Genomic DNA, 15,759 nt, shown 5'->3' with positions numbered 1-15,759 from the left:
AAAGGAGGATGCAACGCCCTCGGCTCCTCCCCCTAAAATCAATAGTACGATTGAAGAAAATAGGGAATGTATCCTTTAAAAGAGCTAAAGGCAGAGGCTGGTATGTTAATCCAATATACACACCCCCCTGCTTATAGTAGTGAGGATAACATAGAAGAGAGCAAAATTAAAGAGCGTAAATACATGTCCACACGCAATGAACATTAAGAGCGTCATGAAAGAAGGGACAAGCAGCTAGAGCTATTAGAAGCTAAGAGACAGAAAGGAGAGAAAGCCAGAGCTAGTGGAGTGAAAATAGTACAGAACGAGTGGATGGGAGGACAGATACTACTCCAATTAGACAGAAAGGGTATGAACAAAGTCAAAAGAGAGAGAGGAACGACAAAAAGAAACAAGAAATTATACATAAAGAGGAGTAGGAAAAAGAGAAGACGCAAATGGAAGAACGAAGAAAGTATACAGAACAGAAAAAAGAGAAAGGGAATAGAGGAGAGGAAATGTGAAGAAATAGAAACACAGATTGAAATAACGTAGGATCCAAAGAAGGCGAGATGGTCAATAGATGTATAAAACCAACTGAAGCATAGGAATGATGGTAAGAAGAGAGAGAGTCACAACAGCCTTGCAGGGAGCAGCAGGGGATACCAACGATACAGACATGGGCTGATGCGGGGATCTATATAGGCCAATGAGAGTAACAAGTTACTTACCCTTGGTAATGTTCTGTCCACTGGATGTTCCTCCCACGTATTCCTCACTTTGATATATGATCAGTTTCAGCTGCTTTAATAAAAAAAAGAATTCGGCAGAGGGCGCTGTGCATCGATGGAGTCGACTCAATGTCTCTCAAAGGCCTCTGTCTCGAGGATGATGTCATCGAAGGCATATATAGCATGCGCAGCAGCGCCTGTTGGCTTCAGTTCAGTTTTTTTCTCCTTATAGCAGAAATACCTGCAAAAGCACAGGAATGACCACACTAAGCCGTGAAGGAACGAAAGCTGTAATAGCATGGGAAATTCTACTGAGGGGTAGGCTGTGAGCGTGATGAGGAATACGTGGGAGGAACATCCAGTCGAAAGAACGTTACCAGGGGTAAGTAACTTGTTCTTCGAATGGATTGTGTCCTATCATGTATTCTTCATCGTTGATATACTCCCAAAGCAGTATTCGATTTGGTGGAGGAAGAAGAATTTGTATTTTTACTGTTTTCATGAACCGAGTGCAGGACTGCTACCATCCTGACCGAGGGATGATTCCAGGCAGTAATGCTTTGTGAACATGTGGATAGTAGACCATGTTGCCGCTTCACAAATATTTTTTATTGGGACACCCCTTTGCAGGGCTGTAGAGATAGCCATGTTCCTGGTGGAATGGGCCCGTACTCCTCCGGGAGGATCCTTCGCTGCCAACTTGTAGCATTCTGAAATGACCGGGATGATCCATCTGGGCAAGATCTGCTTAGAAACAGCCGGACCCAAATTGTGGCCTGTATAGCCAATAAACAGCTGGTAATCAATTAAGAGTTCTGACATTCTAGATATATAAAAGCTTAAAGCTCTACAAGGGTCCAACTTTATAGTCCCTCCTCCTCCTCCTCCTCCTCTTCCTCTTCTTCCTCCTCCTTGCTAGGATGGGGGGATAGAAACAACGCAGAACCATTTTTTGTCCTATGTGGAAATCAGAAATGATTTGTGGTAAAAATGAAGGTTTGACACTTAGAACAACCCTATCCTTGTGGAAGACAGTAAAGGAGACATGCACGAAAATGCCTCAACTCGCTCCCCGTACAGGCTGATGTTAGAGCGACCAATAGAATGGTTTTAAAGGTAAACAACCTTAAGTAACATGAGAGAAAAGGTTCAAAAGGTGCACACATTAGGAATTTTAGAGCCATATTAAGGTCCCAAACTGGAACCTGGAAAGGAGATGGGTGGTGAAACACATTTGTGAGCCCCTTTACAAATGGTGTCACCATGGAATTTTGAAGTATGACCATTCCTCTGACAAGCGCTTAAAGATGGACAGTGCCGCCAAATATCCTTTGATGGTACCAATCTGGAGCCCCAGATTGGCTAAAGATAGTAGAAAGCATAGGACATCCAGTGGTTACATAGAAAAGGATCTACATTCTTTTGTCTGCACCAGTTTCAGAATGTATTCCAACGGAAACGGTACAAAGACTTTGTTGCTGGCCTTCCAAAAGCCAAATCTCCATTACATCATCCGGGTGGTTGCAATCCTTGTATCTCAGCCTTTCAGAAACCAAGCATGAAGGTTGAGTTTCTTGACCTCTGGATGGAGAACCTGACCCTCCTCTCGCGAGAGAAGGTCCTCTCTTTGTGGAAGACATATTGGAGGACAGATGGACATGTCCAGATGGTCCAGGTACCACGTCCTCCTGGCCCAATCTGGGGCAATTAGGTGTAATGCTTGTGCGAAATACGAGTTAGAACAACATGGCGTCGGTGCACAGCCATTTTGGACACTCATCTCCCATCACAGTATTTAAGCCTGCGTCTCCGCCGGCCTCGCAGAACAAACAAGCATTTCAGTATCGAAAGCAGAGCAAGGTCACATAGCTACATAAATATTATTGCTGAGTGGACTTACTGTAGAGAATAGTTATTGTATTGTCCACTGAAGGACGAATACGGGGAGGGAGTCGGAGCGTCCTGCAGGTGCATTATAAGGAATTCTGGGGAAGAATGCGAAGAGAGGGGTTCTGGGGTTTTCCACCCTCTGTCCCTTCGACTTGTGATCTCCTCTTCAGCACAGGGCGAACACAACTGAGGAGGGCAGGGAAATGTCCCCATGAAGGAGAGTGCCTTGCGTGGAAAAGTTAGAATTCGGACCCCTGGGTGATGCAGTCCCGCTGAGGGAGGACGCTACGCCTCAGACCCCGTTAGCACGAGTGATCTCTTTGCCTACCTGCTGAGGGACTAAGCAGTGTTGTAGTGGCCAAGATGAAGGCGTCTTCTACTTCTTTACTAACAGTGAAGTCTCCTATATCTATATTTCTATATATCTGAGTGTATGTTTGTTTATGTATACATATTGTGTGAATAAAGGGCCTGTAACGAGCCATTTGCTTTATTTTTGCTTTATTATAACGATTAGTCTGTGTGATTGCTTGCCTGTCTGAGTCCAATAACATGTTTTGCCAGGGGGCTGGGGAAAAGTAAGTGTAAGTGTTCCCCTCACGTGGCCAAGCAAAAGCAAAACATTAGAATCATGTGTTTCCCGAACTTTCTCAACCGCCTGATCACTTGAGGAATTCCGGGGACTGGAGGAAAGGCATACAGGAGTGGAAATTCCCAGTCTACCACAAACGCATCTCCTAGAGCTCCTCTTGGAGGAAATTCCCTGGAGCAGTACAATTCGCACTTCCGGGTTAACAATGGTCGCGAATCGATCCACTTGAAGGGTTCCCCAAAGGGTGAAGATCTCTTGAAGGACTTCCTGAGCTAGTTCCCACTTGTGGGAGACTCCTCTGCCTGCTCGGAGCGTCCGCCGCTGTGTTCTCCTCTCCGACTAGGAGAACTGCTGATAGGGAGATTCCTTCTTGTATTGACTCTTTGCACAGTGGTAGTGACCCTACACCTCCTCTCTTGTTGAGGAAGTACATGGCCACTGTGTTGTCCGTTATTATCAGGACATTCTTTCCCCGTACAGAGGGCAGAAAGGCCTTCATCGCTAGTCTGATTGCCCTCGGCTCCAAAAGATTGATATGTAGTTTGGACTCTGAAGGAGACCAACGACCGCTGACTGTCAGATCGTTGGTGTGGGCTCCCCACCCCGTGAGTGAGGCATCTGTTACTACTGTTATCTCCGGCCACGGTTGCGATAATTGTTCTCCCTTCAGAATGTTGTCCTTGCAGACCCACCACTGAAGATCCTGTGCGACCCTGCTTGAAACCTGAAGTAGGTCCGACATCTTTCCTGAGAACTGGGACCATGGATTTCTTAGAGCCCATTGAAGGGATCTCTTTCTCAGGCGGGCCTCTGGCACGAGACAAATGCAGGATGCCATGAGGCCGAGCAACCTAAAAAAATCAAAGGCCAGAAGACACTGGGCACTTTGAAATTTGGTGACCATCTGCAGAATGTCTTGAGCCGTCACCTCGGGTGGCGAGCTCTTTCCCAAGGATGTATCCAGAACAGCTCTGATGAATTGGAGTTTCTGAGAAGGTGTCATATGGGACTTCTTGTAATTGAGGGAGAAGCCCAGTCTGTGAAGGGAGTGGCAGGTGACGTTGAGATGATCCCAGGCTTGTTTGGGAGAACACTCACCAAATCATCCAGGTAGGGGTAGATGTGAACCCCCCCCCCTCTCCTGAGACTCGCTGCCACCACCGCCATCAGTTTGGCGAAACCCCTCAGGCGGAGGTCAATCCGAATGGCAGAACTCGAAATTGATAAAGAGAACCACCAACTGCGAACCACAGATATTTTCTGCACTTGAGATGGATTGGCGCATGAAAATAAGCATCCGGAAGGTCCAATGACACCAACCAATCCTGGAGTTGGAGGGCCTGAAGGATCTGAGAAAGTGTGACCATCTTGAACTAATGCTTCCTGAGGAACTTGCTAAATATCTCAAGTCAAAGATGGGTCTCAGTCCTCCGTCCTTCTTGGGCATTAGGAAATAATGGGAATACCAACCCTTGTTCCTCTCCGCTACATGCACTGGTTCTATAGCGCCTTTCTCTAGCAGGGTTAAAATCTCATGCACAACGAGCAAATCTTGAATCCTCAAAGAGTAGTTCCCTGGTGGATTGTTGTGAGGTCTCTTTTGGGCTACGGTTTCCAAGGCCCAAGCATCCAAAGTAATGTCTCCCCATTCTTCCAGATGCTGAGACAGTCTGCCGGCCACTGGTGCACTGTGACTCAGCAGTGGCAGATGGCAAAGAAGCCCTGCTTGAGCTGGCTTTGCACCCCTTCCTCGTCCACCACGAGGAAATCTTCTTTGGCCCCTTTGGCTGGCCATTCCTCTCACCCTTCCAAGCGAGCAGTAGTAGCAAAAAGATCTACCCCTCCAAGGTTGTCCACTAGGTTGAAAAGGCTAAAATTGCCTAATAGCAACGACTAAAGATTTGACTGCTGTCTTCGAGGTCTGCAACTTCTCAAGACTCTCGTCAGCCAAAAAGGTGAGACTCGTCAAAAGGGCATGTTGAGAAGTCAGGACTGCACATCCAGTGCAAAACCCGATTCAGGCAACAACGCAAACTTGCGCATAAAGGTGCTGGTAGCCATGGCTCTGCTGATGATATCAGCAGAATCCAAACCTGACTGAAGAGACTCGCAAATGGCTTCTTTGCCGTCTCTAACTATGGCTAAGAACCGGTCTCTTTCATCCCCTTCGGGAATGTGCTCTGCCGCCATGGAAATGAAGTCCCATATAGTGAATGTAACCTTTGCGAGGGCACATGTGGAGTTGGCAGATTTGATTGCCATACTCCCTGCAGAAAATACCTTCCTTGCCCATCCATCTACTCGTTTGTCATCCCCATCTGCCGAGATGGCAGGGTAAGTGGCTTGCGTAGGTGTTGCAGTAGCTGCCTGCACCACCAGACTCTCTGGAGTGGGGTGTTTTCCGATAGGTAGTCAGCATCACTACTGGAAGGGCACTACTTCTTGGTCAAGTTTTTATTAATAGCCGGATTGGTCTCCGGAGTCTCCCAATTTGTCGCCACACCTTTCTGCAAGGCAATATGAAATAGTAATATGGGATCTGACTGAGGACCTTTATCCAAGATGTCCGTTAGATCCTCTTGTTCGAATGGCAACGGAGGCCTACTCCACCCCATTTAGTCCACTACCTTAGACATGAGTTGTCTGTAGGACGCATCTGCATGCTCCCCAGCCTCTGGTCTCCCAAACTCAGGTGAGTTATCAACCCCACTTGCAGTCTGTAGGTTGTCATAGAGGTCCCTCAACCTCGACTCCTCTGCAATAAAGCTCTCAGGTGCATTTGGCGTACCAAATTGGAGGCCAAATGAAGCCTCATCAGACAGCTCATTTTCTTCATAAATGGAAGAAAGACTTAAAATAGTCTTTCCTGGGTAGCAGTACATACGTTTTCTCAGGCATTCGGGATTTTGCAAATAATGGGTTTGACGCTGGAAGAGTGGGCAAAACTTTCTTTATTGGCACCGTAGATTTTACTGGGGCGCTCAGCGTCGATGGTGCAGCTGGCAACGATGGTGCAGCTGTTGTCGATGTCTAGGGTTTCACCACGACTTATGCTTCCGGCTCGACTCATCCTTCATCGGATCGAGGCCTCAACGGCTCTTGATGTGGATTCGGACCTCGCCCCGGGCTCGAGGGCACACAGGATTTAGGATGAGCCCTTTCCCTTCCAGCTTATTTCGAAGGCGCAGTAGGATCATGGCTTGGAGGCTTTTGTTTCTCAAATATTTTGAGCATCTCTGCTCGGAAGGCCTCCCACTTGGCCAGAGTAGACTTTTTGGTTGTGCAAGAAACCCTTTTGGGGGAAGCGTCCGTCGACGAAGACGACCTTTCATGTCTTCTCTTTGACTTCTCGAGGACGAAGAAGAGTGGTGGGAGCCACTCCTCGATCTCAACCACTTGGTCTTCTTCCTCCGAGGAGAGTCACCTCTCGACTAGTCAGTCGAAGGTTTCTTGGTCGGGGTAAGAGATTTAGGGATTCGACCTAACTTCAACTTCCCCTTTTGTTCCTTCAAGGCTTTTCGAGTCACGGACTGGCACTTCGAGCAGTACAGGGTGTTATGGTCCGCTCCGAGGCACCACAAACAGATAGGATGGGGATCTGTCAAAAGACATTTTCGATCACAATCAGGACACTTTTCGAACCCGGTCTTCGGGGTTGTCGGTGTCGACGAAGAAGACATCTTGATTCTCTCTCGAAATAATAACAAAGTTCGCCACAAAAGTGATGAAGAAGTGCGCTGTATTTCTTTGAAAAACGGAACTGAAACCAACGGGCGCTGCGAGTGCTATATATGCCTTTGATGACAACATCCATGAGATGGAGGCCTTCGAGGGACATTGAGTCGACGCCATCAACGCACAGCGCCCTCTGCCGAAAAAATCTATTTCCAAAGCAGCTGAAGCTGGATAACTTGCGGGGACATAATCCATTTGAAAGATGGTTATGAGACCAAAGGTAGCACTGCAGGATCTCCACCGAAAGAAAAAGACGATTGATCGTATGACGTTATGATGGACGAGCATAGAACACTGTCCTTAGGCAGATTAGATCTTGATGATGAAGGGACAATGGTGGTACCAGTTGGGTATAAGGATGTCAGACGAAGGGTAGAAAATGAAAGCGTGCAGAAAGAAGGCAAATGCAGTTTTTTGACAGACGTAGGAAGAGGGGTAAAATGGTTTGATTTAGAGACCCAAAAGAAAAAACACCAGAACCAACACCATATTCTGAACGACCACAAGCACGGTTCCGAATGCATGGGATGTATCCCCGCCATATGTAAGTAGAGTAGGGCCACTGCCAGGATGAAGAGGAACGGGCAAAACTAGCCCCACTTCGAAGACAAGGAGCATAGGGGGATACAATTGTGGACCAAGATTCACGCAATATCCATTATTAGAGAAAGGGGGAGGACGACCACAATATATACCGTGGCCACAAATGGGTAAAGAGAATCTGAAATGTAAATTACTTAGTTTGACAGCAGGTGTGGGAAAATTGATTCATGAATTTGAAAGAATGACAGTGGGAATGACGTAAGAAGTGGGTGATGTGAAAGGCCTACTAGCAGCCATCCTAGGCAAGAGAGCGGACGACATTTGGAGATAAGTAGGATATGTGAGTGTGACAGTACAGAACACGACACATGACGGAGTGCCATTTAATAATTGTAGAGTAGACATATGGAGGATGCTCAGCGGACAATATCCTGACACATCAAACATGGGAGCAATAATGACAAGGAAAATGGGTGAGGACGAAGATGCTGTTGCTTTTATTCAGGAGATTCAAGAGCATAGGTGTCTTGAGAAGAGAGAACCACAGGATAAAAACAGTAGCATTATTTTATCATATTCTATGTCAAGGACTGCCCGAGCCAGTGCAATGGCAAATTAAGAAACAGGTAGGTAAGGAAGCGAAGTCACGGCCAGAAATAAAGTTGACAATCGTACATCATTGTTGACTATTACAAGAGAAGAATAAGAAAAAAAAAAGCTGGGAATAGAAAGCAGGAGGAAGCAAAATTTGTTCAGAAAAGGTTTTCAAAGTTTGCCATAGAAGGAGCAGTATTGACAAGTGGTGAAGGTGAAGCCACACAAGAATTACAGCGAGAACCACACAAAGCAGCGTACCCTGTAGATCATTTTTGGCCACGAGGTAAAGGGAATGGACCTAGAGGATGAGGCTGATTTCAAAAACCTCAAGGGGGAGGAGGATTCAATGGAGGACAACCACAGCAATGCTGGAACTGTTGGAGGACAGGACATATAACCTACATGTTTAGAAGCAGAGGGGCCATGCAGCAGTACTGGCAGGCTCCAAGAGGAGGAATGGGCTATTCTCCACAGTATAATACAGAACCACAGGCGTATTATGCCCAAGATCACACGCAGTATCACACAAGCGTGCCGCAAAACACAGCAAACGCAGCAGATTACCACTGCAAACACAATAGCCACAAGGGCAACCACAGCAAGTACCTATGCAAACGCAACAAGTACAGATGCAGCAACCACAGTATGCTCTGATACAACAAGCACCGGTGCCACAATGGAAAGTGAATACAGAGGCCCCACAAGTGCCCACACTTAGGATAGGTAGTGTGACTGTGGTGGGAGGAAATCCTTTTACAGGCACAGAGATGAATGTATACCCACAAAAGGAGAGCCCAGAGAGCTACTTGATGTGTTCAGTACCATTTGTTACACTAGACCCACAAGAGGAACCCAGGGTCAGGCCAACGATACGAGGTAAGACATGTTCATTCCTAGTAGGCACAGGAGCAACACATTCCTGTGTTCAAGAGGGAAAATTACCAATGTCTGGAATTGCCATGAATGCACAGGGATTCTCTGGGGCCATGAGTTTGGTTCCTTTTACTGACGAATTACGACTTGCTATGGGAGAACATGACGCGTCTATGTCACTATTGTATTCTCAGCAGACAACAATTAACATATTAGGACCCGACTTGATGACAAAACTAAACATGGCAATATCTTTCACTGACAAAGGGATAGTGCATTCCACTCCAGGCATACACTACATACATGTAAGAGTTCATACTAGCATCTACAGGCCAAAACACATTACAAAAGGTTCCTTTAAACCCAGAAGTTTTTTTTATGGAGTAAATATTTTGTTGACATGGCTTTCTAGGTACGTAAATTGTTGAGAATACCTGACGTATTTCTGTTTAGGCCAGAAGTACCTGTGGATTACGAGGAAGGACAGTTTATCCCCTTACAACTTGAAGCAGGGACAGATGATGAGGGGAGAGGCTGGAGAGCAGTAATAGCTCTTGGTGAAGGACACAGACTAACAGACCTGACAGACGAAGAATTGTTCAGAGATGATTATTTAGAAGAATTAGTATTGTTCATAAATCTCACTTATTAGATTAAAGTTGAGAATAGAGAGATACCATAGAGAATGGCACTGGTGAAAAAGATGCTGTCATTTTTCCAGGAAGATTTAGAAAAGTTGCCAAGCGTTTTATGGACCAGTAGTCATATGACTTGGGTCAATTAAGTAGAGCAGGAGCAGTTAAAATAAAACTCAAACCAGCAGAAATGTTGCCATAAGCAAAACATTATCCCATGTCCAGAGAAGCAGATGAAGGCATATCTGAAACCATTTCCGCTTAATACAGCAGGGAATATTGGTACCTTCAGAATCCCCATGTAACTCGGCTGTGTACCCGGTGAAGAAATCAACAGGGGGTTGTGGAGATTCATTCAGGATCTACGTCCTCAAAACAATATTGTTGAAGCAGAGTTTAATCTAGCTACAATATTATACAATATCCCAGCTAAAGTCAAATATTTTACAGTCATACATTTAAAGAATGCTTTCTTTTCAATTCCCCTTCAAGAATACTCACAAGATTTGACCTTGTTTTTGTATAGAATCAGCAGATGAAACATAGAAGATTACTTCAAGGGTACTGCGAGTCCCCATCAATATTTAATAGGGTTCTTCAGATGGACCTAGGTTAGGTACAACTTGAGAGCACAATAATTCAATTCGTAGATGACATATTAGCGTGCACGGAGACAGAGGAAAGAAGCAGAAAAGATTCAGTTCTACTAATGATAGTACTAGCAGAAAAGGGATACAAGGTAGACAAACAGAAGCTACAATATTGCCAGGAAGAGGTCCTGTACATAGGACAGTTAATCTCTCAAGAGGAAGAAAAGTGACACATGAGAGAGCAGAGGCGATTATGAAAACTTCAACACCCGAGACAGGTGCTCCAGTTAGGATTTTGGCGTGAAGAATATTATACGCACAGTTTTTAGAATTGGAGAGTAAATCCAATTTCAAGAGAGTAAAAATTAGTTTCTTCCTTCGCAAGAGAGTAAAAATGTGTCTGACAAATATCCAATTTGTGCGCAAAATTAAAACTGTGCTCGAAAACATTAGTGACAAATATCTTGTCGATGCGTACTACCCAGCTTCATCTTCATTATACTTGGAAACCAAAACTGTGTTAAGAACTACTACAGATGCCAGCTAGTTACGTCATAAATCAAGTCCCTCACTCTACCAGCATCACTTCTCTGCCTTTCGGGCCTACTGTTGCTGCCTGGCACTACCTGCTTCACAGCCACTGCATGTTTTTGCTCCATCTCGCCTTCCCTTTGCTACTCTGTTTCACCTGTCTCTCACTTCCTGATGTTCTGCCTCTCACTCTTAGGTGTTGCTATGCCACGTTTGAGGTCTGTTGCTCTGTCACTCTTCCTCTCCCATCCCTGCATTCTATTATTGCTGTTTCCCTCCTACATTGTGCTCTATCAGTTGATAGAACTCCTCTTCCTCTCTCATGTCTATTACTCTTGCTTTATCTGTTTTTCAATTTTTTCTGTTGTGGTTGCTACTCCTTTCAATTATCTTTCTTGCACTGCCTCTTATGTTATTGGCCTGCCTTTCTCTAATCTGGATTTTCTATTTCCAGATCTCCCCGTCTGCTGTTGATCCGTGTTTTCTTACTTTACTGTCTCTTTTGCTCTGCTTCTATCCCTATTGTGTGTGTGTCCTATTATTTACCTCTGTTTCCCTTCTCACTTTCTTTGTTGTTCTCTTATGTAGCTCATTGGTCTCTCTCTCTTACTGTTTCTCAAATTCCTATTTTGGATTGTCTAATACCTTCTTTGTTCTCGTGGCCTCTCCCCCCACCCCTCACTTTGTTCTCCTGTATTGCTTAGGTTCAGAGTTGCTCTTTCTCTCCTTTTTGTCTTTTGACATAGTACCAATAAATATTTAAAAGGCTGAAAATGCCTTTTCCACTTACAAATCCAGTGCAGCTTTACCAGTGGGTGCTCCTTTTGTAGATGAGTGCCAACCTTCTTTTGGCCATTAGGTTGGGAATTATAGAATTAGAGGTGTGTGTCACCAGATGCAGTACTTGCTTGAATGCAGATGCTTTCCAGCACTGTATGCCACTACAAGTATAGGAGCCCAGATGAAATGTGTGGTCTGAGCCATTACAAGTTTAGCATCCATCATGGGATGTGCTTCTTCTGAGCTATTACAGGTATAGCAGCCCTGATTGAATGTGTTTGTTTTGAACCATTACATGTATAGCAGGCCTGATGAGAAGGGAATATATGAGATCACTGTGCAGTTTTTACTCCAACCACCGAAAAGGCAGATTTAAAAATAAATAAATAAATAAATAATTCAACACCCTTTTCACCCCACATATATGCTGGGCCAACCCCCCCCCCCCAAACTCCTCCCTACATTCATTATATACTGTTCCCATCCCCCACATATATATGGGGTCGAAATAAAAAGAGTCAACTTTTTCAGTGATCGCCGTAAACAAGGTGCAGTAATTGTATGATCCCAATGAGGTGTGTGTTATGAATCCCTGAACATTTAGTAGTCCTTTTGATAAGTCGAAAGTTAAGTCAGCTCTGTTACAATTCAATGGTATATGCATCTTAAAACACATACCTCTGATGCAGATGCATTAACTCACCTATCAACAGGATTTGAACTAACAGGATACACAAAGGTCTCTGCAGCAGGGTTATTGACCCTCTTAGCTACCTTTCCCAACAGGCTGTTGACTTGGAAAGGCACAATGGGTTAGGGCACTGGCAGTTCCATGTGAGGCTTGCCTGACATAACTGGCTTGTCAAAATCTCTCAGCCTGTTTGGACTGTCCTACATGACTCAGTAGATTCAAAATGAGGCTTTGAAATGCGCTAGAATTTTGGGAGTGGGAATCATTAATGTGACATGAGAGAAGCAGAAGTATTGAACAGCACAAGGCCGAGTAGGAGAGATTAAGTATGACAGCATTGCCATCTTTTCACACTATCCGCCAGTGTGCATCACACAAGCTCAGGAGGGTGGTGGGAATGATATACGTGAAAATACCACATTTTGTACTGCGAGGTCCAAAATCCAGCATGTAAAACACATTTTCTGTATTTTTAATGCAAGAGGGAGACTGCTGGCAGCACACCCACTCCATATCCACGCCTTACCCAACGCCCCTCCTCATCTTTTCTTTGGGGGACATTTTATGTTTTCCATATCTCAGTAATGGGATTCGGGAATTTTGTAGTGAAACCAGTGGGAAGAGCTCAGACACTGTTCTTGCTCAGTAATTTAGCTCACTGCAGAAAATGCCAACACATGTTCGTGCTTTGTCATTACAGCAGATCTTTTAAGAAATTCCAGTACTATCCCAAAACATAGCAGTTTTGCTAAGAAATGTGGGCATGATGCAATCAGCCCTGCTGTGAATAATTGGCACTGTGCCACGACATGCGTATAGCAGCTCTGCTGATAAATTAGGCTAGTTTGCCTGAATATATAGCAGTCCTGTTCACAGGTACCTGTACAATCTGTGCAACTGAAAATATATACAGCACTGCTTCTACCTGCATCCATTATAACCACTTGCGAAGGGCGGGTGGTCACAAAGGGAGTTAAAGTAAAGTTCAGACTACATGCCCAGGTGTTCCTTGCTCTCTAAGACAACAAACTATGTATAGTGCCCTTTCATGCATGCACATGCACACGGACACATACAATCTTTATACTAAAAAACCCACATCAGGCCTCATTACGAGTCTGGAGGTAGCCGAGCCGGTGAAACTGGCAGGCTGCCGCTGGACTCGTGATGATTTACCGCCGCCTGACTTCTGGAAATACCGGGGGATTACAGCCCCGGCAGTCCGGAAAGTCAGACGGCAGTAATTGTTAGTCCCCATTCCCATTGAGTCCTATGGGAATGGGGACCATGGAAGCAGCGCACCGTTAAGAACAGTGCTGGTGCTTCCATGAAAGTCTGCAGAGCAGACATGGCGGGCGGAAAGGCAAACCGCCCACAGACTTGTACTTTGCCGGTCCAGAAACATCGGTGCCGGTAAGGCTACCGGAACCATTCTTTCCGGACCGGCAAAGTTGTAATGAGGGCCATCTTCACATAGAACACCAAAAGCTTTTCGTTCTCACAAATGCCAAACAACTGTTTGCTGGGAGGCTCTTCTAAAACTTCGAGACATCAACGCAATTGATGTGCTTCTGTGATGAAAAGAAAAAGTATGAAATGCCCATGATGCTGCAACTCCGCTGCCTCGATTAAAGCTGATCAAAACAGAGGAAAATGAAGCTGAAATGCAGCGCTAGTTTAAGAATTTTCATTTTACACAATACTACGTGTCCTAAAGCAATGTGAACAGCATGATCATGATTCAAAATGCTTCAGTAACATTGTAACCTACAAAATGTAGATAGTTGAACAAAGTGAACAAAACACAAATTCCCTTCTACATTACTCAGAAAGTATTATCTTGTTAGAATTATTAACAGAGAGTGTTAAAGAAAACAGCACTCATCCCAGCTGCTTCTGTGTGGATTGCTAAAGTAAAGAGTGAGTTTGCAAGCTGCTGCTGACCAGCCTGTCACCAGTGACCTCCAAGATGTATGGGGGATGCTACTATAAATAGCCTGTGTAAGCTGTACGCAAGGAAGAATTAAAAGGGCCGTATTGACAAGATTTCTGTGCATAAAAAGGCCTCATACAAACCTTATCTGGAGGGCTGGAAATGCAATAATTGTTATGCCTATGTAATTATTGCAGGATCTAGGTTTTTGATTACAGTACATATATTCGTCCACCCTTAAAAGGACTCAAGGGAGCACAGATAGGTAAAAGTAAAATAACATGGACAGATGAGATGACTGAAGGATTCGAAGAGCTAAAAAGGGCGATCTGTACAGCCCCTGTGCTAGGAATTCCAACATATAATGTGTAGTTTTACTTATACTCACATTCAAATAAAGAAGTGATGACAGCAGTGCTTACACAGAAAACGACATTAGGACATGCACATAAACCGTTAGCTTACTATAGTGGGATATTAGATCCAATAGTGAAACTGCGAGCAAGCGTTAGCTGCTGCTGCTTTTCCGATGAAAGAAAGCTGCTATTATGACAATGGGATGTTCAATGACATTATTTGTCATTTTGGAGAAACCCAAAGAGCATAAAGGTACGAAGTGATTATTTCAAATCCAGCAATCCAAATTATTAAATGTCGAATAGTCCGTTTTCAAATGTCAAGTTTGTTTATTTGTATGGCACACCAAACCCGAGGGTAACTGGGAGCAAGCAGTACCTGCAGGCTTTAGGCTTACTAACAGAAGTTACTAGTTATAACATTTGCAGGGTACAGTGTTAAAGATATTTACAATTACAAAATGTGAAGCAGGTAACAGCAGTAAACAGTCACAGTATTTGCAAGGTACAGTGTTGGGGATATTTACAATTACAAAGTTTGCAGGATAAGAAGGTAACAGGGCAAAGTAAATGGACATAGCGAAAGGATACTGTGGCATTATTTTAGTATTAGGTCCTAGGGTGAGCATCGTTAGTTCTGATCCATTTCTGAATGTTGCGTCTGATGCTAGGGTAAGCTTGATCAGCACGGAGTGGGGATGGGAGCGAGTTCCACGTTTGGGCTGCCATAACTGGAAAGCTTCTACCGCCGGATTTAGATAAGTTGAATTGTGGTATACTGAGGCAAAATGAGTTGGCAGTCCTGGTCGGGCGATTGGTTATTTTTCAGACTATCCGGTTGGTGAGGTAACGGTGGGTGGCGTTTTTCAGGTATTTATGGGTCAAGGAGGTCGTTTTAAGCAGGATTCTGTCCTTGATTGTCAGCCAGTGGTTTTGTCTTCTGAGCTCGTATATGTTATCTTTATTTGGAATGTTTAGTGCCATTCTTAGGGCATTATTCTGTAAAGTTCGGATCTTATTTAGGATGTACTTGTTGGCTCTCAAGTAAAGGGCATTATAGTAGTCCAGTCATGAGAGTATGAGGGTGTTTGCTAGAATGATACAGCTGGATGAGGATCGGTATGGCCTGCAGGCCCTAATTAATTCACAAATGTAAGCTGACGTGGAAGCCAAGGAGTTAACTTGTTTGTTCATGGTTAGAGTAGAGTCAAGGTAGAAGCCTAGTGTTTTTACTTCCTTTACAACCTTGATGGTATTGCCATCAATGCTGAATGAGGAGTAATCGTTAAGTTTTTTGAGGTTG

At 44.6% G+C, this 15,759-nt stretch overlaps 1 protein-coding gene across 2 annotated transcripts in view; it reads right to left on the bottom strand.

The window, feature by feature from the left end:
• Positions 1 to 15,759, bottom strand: part of RCOR3 (REST corepressor 3) — a 1,149,883-nt gene that overhangs the window by 1,109,115 nt on the left and 25,009 nt on the right. The gene's annotated exons all lie outside the window — the stretch shown is intronic.

This window comes from Ambystoma mexicanum, chromosome 4q (assembly GCF_040938575.1).
Source record: "Ambystoma mexicanum isolate Mex_15411 chromosome 4q, UKY_AmexF1_1, whole genome shotgun sequence".
NCBI lineage: Eukaryota > Metazoa > Chordata > Amphibia > Caudata > Ambystomatidae > Ambystoma > Ambystoma mexicanum.
This window is presented reverse-complemented; position numbering and strand designations above follow the sequence as displayed.